General features: G+C 34.8%; 1 long non-coding RNA gene across 4 annotated transcripts; it reads right to left on the bottom strand.

Moving 5' to 3' along the window:
* Nucleotides 1-8: 8 nt before the first annotated feature.
* On the bottom strand, nucleotides 9-6,983 carry LOC124101052 (uncharacterized). 4 transcript variants are annotated; one of them, XR_006854518.2, is made up of 4 exons: nucleotides 6,130-6,983; nucleotides 5,474-5,554; nucleotides 4,167-4,265; nucleotides 9-1,846 (listed from the first exon to the last, which is right to left on the bottom strand). It is a non-coding gene; the product is annotated as an uncharacterized LOC124101052 (long non-coding RNA). The 4 variants fall into 4 exon arrangements; XR_006854516.2 differs by having other exon boundaries at nucleotides 9-1,843; nucleotides 6,130-6,982; XR_009228012.1 differs by lacking the exon at nucleotides 4,167-4,265 and having other exon boundaries at nucleotides 6,130-6,982.
* Nucleotides 6,984-7,000: the final 17 nt, after the last annotated feature.

A 7,000-nucleotide genomic window follows, 5' to 3' on the forward strand; every position in this document is an offset into this window, starting at 1 on the left:
TTGCTATTATTGTTTCTGATATTTTTGTTTGATAATTTTTATGAGTTTTCCATGTTATTTATTTTTCTCTTTCTATTTATTTGAGACATTTATTCCATTCATTCATTTTTTTTTGGTTAGCCAGAGACAATTTTTATTCTCATTTTAAATCTTTTCATTTCTCATTTTTATTGCATTTTTTCCTCTACTCCTATTCTGACTCTGCTTACTCTCACCACTTTCACTCTACTTACTTTTTTGAAATATGTTCCAATAATTATATTATAACCAGGATATATTTTTTTTTTTTGCAGGTTAACCTTGTTATTTCCTACTCCATCTCTTCATTTTGTGCTGCTCTGGAGATCATTTAAAACATAATATTTTATGTACAGTGGATACATATTTTGGTTTATGCTGTGATCATTATTGGAGTTTATTCTCTCCTGACAGGAGCCAATGCGAACTTGGTGTGAAGCAAATTGACTTAGAAGCCACTGGCTTCTTACAAAGCTGTGTCAGGTTCAGCACTGCACTGGAGATGGGTGGACCAGCTGGAGCCACACAGCTACACAGCCTTTCAGAGTTGGGTGTGGCCTGTCAAGATGCCAATCAACTTCATTGCTGCAAGAACCCTAACACACCAAAAAGCAATATTCCTCCCGCTAAAAACTTATCTCTGCCTTTGATCTACTCTCCCTTAAATAAACAACTTGATCCTTTTTCTAGTTGTTCAGTTCCAGCTTCTACTGGGATTGGGGAACCTTTCAGGAGCTCTGCTTTCCTTTTCAAACTTAATTTCTGGCTCTGTCTCTTATTTCCTTACTAATTATTTGAGACTTTCTTTTTCCCAGGTGGCTTACACCTTCTGAGCAGGAAACTACCCTGGCAAGGTGATGGTGGCTCTGTGATACTCTCCCCTTACAGAGATACTTGTGAGTGAAAGTAACATGTTAAACATGCTCATTTTTCAGATGTGATCCTCATCTATAAACCCTGTCCAGGAAACATCCCAAAGAGAAACTTGCACACTCCAAGTACCCAGGAGACACTATGGAACAGAAATCCATTCAAATGCATGGAAATCCACAATTTACTAACACAGACAACATGAGAACAGAGGAAAAATACACCTCCCAAATTTCATGATTTCTCAATAATTGCATCCAATGACTTAGGTCTAACAACATCTAGATACTAAGAAAAAAATATGTTTAATAAGTGAATTGATTTCTTGAAAGGAAATGACATAAAATCAATAGAAACTGTATGTATATTAACAGAAAAGTACCCATCCTGAATCATTTTCCATTAACAGGCAGTTTTGGGTCTCATTTAAGTCTGGTATCTTCCTCAGTAAAGACACAGGAATCCATGGAGAAAAACATCGTTAACCTTGTCATGGGTGACAGCTAATGTGAAATTAAACACTGAGCCTTTGGGAATGAAGCTATTTTTACATGAATGTGTTCAGCGGTCATTGCATTTATGCATGTTCCTAGTTTCAACTGATATGATATTCTGCAATTTATCATTCACCATTTAAGGCTGTCACATAGATGAAAATGCAAACATTATTGGAAAATAGTAGTGCAATTACTTGCATAAAGTTTATCTGTCATTCACCTTGATTGCTAAAGCTATTTTGATATTGATGACCAGTTAACTTCTCTGTACTTAAATATTTAATTACTATGTTTGGATTTTCAAAGAGTACTGTAGTAGGTCATTTCAATTGGCATCTGGAAGCAAGAAAAAGAATTTAAATGGACACATATGCCTACCTTTTGCTGGTGATGTGCAGTATCATCCATATCATGAAGCCTCTTCTGTTCTGCCTCAGATGATCTGTCCAAATTTAACTCTGCTGACAAATGCACAGATAAACTTAAAATACTTAAAAAAATTCATGTGAAAGACAAATTATCCAAATTATAAAAAGGAAGAGTACTAATAATCATATAATTTTATTTGTCCAGTTATATTTTTATTGAAGTTTTACTTTAGAAGAATATATATCATGTGTGAAATTTTTATTGCTGTTTGTGTGTGGGCCTATGTATTTTACCCCCAAACATGTGTATCCTTGCAAAATACTATAATGCTTACTTCAGATCCCAAGTCTTTATACTGGGAGACAGGGTGTTTTTTCAATTCCAGGGTTTGCTGTAAACCTGAGAGGCTGCCTCTGCCTCTCAAGTACCTGCAATTATGGATGTGTGTCTCTGAACCCCATGCATACTGACATCATTGAAGAGTAATTTTACTGGTCCAATACCTCAGAAAACCATGTGGGGAGACACTAGGTATTCACCATGTATGATGCCTATAATAACTCACAACTTGATCCATTCAAGTTGAATGAAAATTTCACAGTAAAAAATTTAAGTTTCTTTGTACACTATAATCATCACACTGTTTACTATCTCCTCCTCAATTATTAAATTTTAAAAATCCATTGTACTTCATTGTGTTCCAAATAAATGATTGCATTTACACCTTAACAGAATGAATTCCACATTATTTTTCATTTTAGCTTCCACTTCTTCTCATATATTTTTTTCAATCAAAATTGCCTCTGTCTTGCAAAACATTCACGATTATGCCTGTTATTCCTGACATAAACTGGTTTTCTTTCCTTGGGACTACCTCAGACAGATTACAACTTTTGTGCTGAGTAATAAACATGTGAGCTGTAAAGTATTCATTTTCCTACCCAGTTCATCAGTTACTGGACTTGAGAGGACTGCTTTTATATCATATTACTGTCAAAAGCTTTATTTATTTCCACCTGTAATTGAATTTGTGGTAAGAACTAGAGGAGAAAATAGGGGACAGGGATGATGTCTTTTCTAGAGATAGAGATTAATGGAGACTTCAAAAGTGAGGTTATCTGCCAGAGGGAGGAAATGCTGAGGGCATGTGAGACTGTACATACACACAGGGCTTAAATGGAACATGCCTGACTGACTATAGGGATTGGCAAGGAGAACTGCCAGGGGACATCGCAGGCAGAGAGAGGGATCAAAATACACAGTGAGGAAAAATTTGTATTAAGAAAGATTCTTAGGAAATTTAAGATGCACGGAAATCCGTGTCTTATGGTCATATATGCACTATACGCATAAATAGTAAAACCAACCTCAATGTGATAAGCATGTGACCTTGAGTGGCATGTGCACGAATGGAGATGAATAGTGAGAAGGCAGCAGTGCACTAGAAAATTGATGCAGGCCTGATTGGATGGAATTTTTCCAAAAATACAGAGGGTATAAAATTTTCAGTGAGATTTATGGAACCCATTTTAATTAAATGAACAAGAAAGAAAGTGGCTCTGTGTGCTTTGAGATCCCGACTGTAATGCAAGGTTTCAAATGGGATGTGTAATAAAACGTAGGAACTGTGAATGTTGTTTTCATGTACCATGTAGTTTCTTCTGTAAAAATATCTTCCTGTGTTGAAGGAACTCATTTAGGTGCTTGGTGCACAATTTTCTGAAACCTGGATTTAGAAAACCCACTAGAGAATTAGAGAGGTCTGTGGGAGACGTTCAGTGAGACAGCAACTTTTTGCTTAGCATGCAAAAAGACCTTTTTTTAGTGCCCACAATTGAGGTAAAATAAAGAAATAAAATATGTCATAGAACGATTAGCAAACACTTCCTTGGTATGTGCAAGCACATTCTTGATTTACAACTCAGTCAAAATTTCTGGAAAACTGTTTGCCAATAAATAACACATTCATTTTATATAAAAGCAGTAAAATGAATTACATGTGTGTTGAGTAAAGTCACAAGATTCAAAGTACTAAAACCAAACCAGGAATGTGGGTTCAGTAATATTTGCAGTTAAGTTTCCAGAGGAAAGATCATTTTTGAAATGATCAATTATACAATTATGTCGAGATGCAGAATGAACTGTATTTAAAGGAGGAAAGAACACCCCTGAGAAATTCAATGTCAAAGCTTTTAAAATGTGGCAGTACACATCTTTAGTGAATCTTATCAGAATCTATTAATCCATTTCATTATAAGTCCTTTTCCAATCCCTTATTTGCCTTATAATTAACAAGTCTAAAGTGGTGATGTAAGTGCGGGGGAAGATATAATTGTTTGCTCATCATGGAGAATTTTCTGATGTATGTGTTTACAGAAAGTCAGCTAACACCATCTGGGTGTTTATCCATACCCATGTGGGAAACTGATATAGCTTCCTTTCCTGTATCAGGTGGCTCAACCAACACCAATTTTATTTTTCCTCTGTTGTGTGAAGAAAGTGATCCAACATCTATGAAAAAAAAAAAAAAAAAGAAAGAAATATGATAAAGCACAAAGGATTCAGACTAGTCCATCAAAAAATTGTTCTGAAATCTTGCAGAAATTGCAGATATCAATAAACTATTATGTTTTGAAGAAATTGGTAAATAAGAGTAATGGTGTTGGTTTTTGAGGAGTAAACTGCATAAAGATTTCTGGTTCCAGTTTGAGTCTGATGTGGCATATCTACAAGGCTTTTAAAGTATTTTCAAAAAAGTCCCAGTTCAGAACAACATTTGTCCTCTAGAGTTCAGAAGGTATCTCAGCAGTACTGTGGATTCTTGGCATGTAAGCAGCATGGTTTCCCAACGAAGCACCAAAAAATAATGGCTTAAACAAAATTAATGATACTAATGATAAGAATAGTATGAATGGAAATATTAGCTTTCTTTAAAACAATTAATTCTTCAAAAATGCAATGTTGCTCTTCTGAATGACATATATGGATGCCTCACACATTGTGGGGCCTGCTACATATGGAGGAGAGAAATTGGCAGCTGTAGGTTGCCTTTATTCTTCCAGCCCCCACTAGTTCTATAATCATCTCTCCATCAGATATTGATATGAAATGAGACAAACTGTAAAGCCCTGAAGAGTATTCTCTCCATTTACTCATATTTCCTAGCTAAATTTCATGATTCCTCCTTCATTTTCCCTTCCCTTTAGCTTTTCAAAAAGAACCCTAGAGTGGAGGCTTGTTTCTTTCCATTTTACATTCTTTGAATGGATTTTTGCCCACTTTCTTTCCTGGCAATGTAACAAATTTATCATGGAAATATAATTTCTTCATCTTAGTCTTTTGAGTCCCTCTCAATTCTCAAGAGACATGTTTAGAATGAACTCAATATTTGTCCTTGCAATTGATCTGCTTGTGTCCTAAACTGCAGGAACCCGTAGCTGTTCTTGCATATTTCTCAAAAGGACATTCCAAAGGATCTTTGGAATCACTATAGAATGTAATGGACATGGAGAAGGAAAGACTTGCTCAGTCAGAATGAGATTTTGGACATGATCCCCAAGAGATGATTCCTTATGTTTTCAGAGTTCCAGTGTGAAATTTGTCAGTTTCCAATTCCTCTAAGTTAATTTGAATATAGCTCTGGATTTTACCTTAGGATGTCCCTTCAAAGTCAAGTTTAGAAGAATCTGTAATCTTTTTCCAACATTAATTTTAGATACCTGTGGGTTTCAGGAATGCTCCACAACTATTTGTACTTCTTTTGCCTTTTCCATTTGCTGTTTCTTCACTGTGTTTTTGTCCTAGGGTGTAACAAAATGTTGTCACTAAATTTTGTACATGCCTAATCATTTATGGTAAATAAACTTAGCTTTGTGGCATCAAGTGTTTATTCCTCAATTCATTTCCAAGTGTGAATAAGTCATGAAGGTTCAGAAAGATGTACTCTCCCCTTCATTCATCTTTGTAGTTTGAAACTCACAAATTCTTCCCACATTTTGAAAACCCTGCTCTTTACCTTTCTCATATGTGGCTTGAATTTCCCGCCCTCTCCTTGGTAAAACTTATTCCTCTTTTTCTTTTTGACTCCATGTACTCACTGTCTTTCTCAGTCTTCATTACATCTTCTTCTTGCTTTTGCCTTATTTTAGATTTACCCGTGATAGAAGCATGTCTTAAATGCAACTCACAATTGTATTCATTTAGCAATACTCCCAATTTAACCTGTGAATGAAACCTAAAAGATGCCACTTCTTATCTTCCTTTTTCCTTGCTAGCTACTTAATAGACATATTCTTTGAACAATTACTCTATGCTAGTGCTCATATTTTTTGGCAATAGTCTCTCTATTATATTTTGTATCCTATGTGTATCTTACCTTTTACATATCCTTTTATTCTTTTTTTTGTGGGTGAACGGAATACACCAAATAGACAAGAAGTACACTCATTATCTTGCTCAGAATCACTCTGTTAAAAATAATGTCAGTTATGAGTTACATATAGATTTCATCATCACTCTTTAGACACCACCATGTTCATAGATATGAAGTCATTGCAATTGGAGATAAGACCATTACATTTTGTGCAACAGTACTTTCCAAATGAGACACTATCTTATGCATTCCAGATGAAGCTGAGATGCTTTCCTTCATCTGGCTTCTGCTGGGGTAAAACCAGGAAGAATTAAGAGAGAATGTGTTCCCTGATAACAAACACTGATATGCATATATCTAAAACAATTTAAATCAGTGCTTAACTAGCAAACATACTCAGCAATACTATAAACACAACAGAAAATTTATTTAAAACTCTCTTGAGAAATGGACTTGATATTATACAGATTCAACATTTAAAACAATAAAGGGCAATTTTTAGTGTTAAAATTGATGTGTTAAGAGATTTTCAAATCTGTCACTTTGTGTAGAAATAAAACACACTTGGACTTGTTTGAGTCACAGAGCTTGGAAAACATGAATGTCATTTAGAAAAATATATATAGTCAAAAATTTATTTTAAAAAGAGAGAAATTCAGAATGAAAATGTGTCTATATTTTATGTATACAAATGGGCACACTCAATTTGGTTAGAGTATGCAACACTTTTCATTGAAGAATAACTAAAAGGAATTCCAAGAAAGGAAGACACTAGCAAAGTATCATGCTGTGTTTACTGTCTGAATATTTTCAAAGCACTCAAGGAAATACCATTCAAAACTGCATTAACATTTCAGATTTCCCCAGTCAGAAG

Source organism: Marmota monax, unplaced genomic scaffold (assembly GCF_021218885.2).
Source record: "Marmota monax isolate L192 unplaced genomic scaffold, Marmota_monax_Labrador192_F-V1.1 WCK01_AAM20220418_F8-fsc02953, whole genome shotgun sequence".
Lineage (NCBI taxonomy): Eukaryota > Metazoa > Chordata > Mammalia > Rodentia > Sciuridae > Marmota > Marmota monax.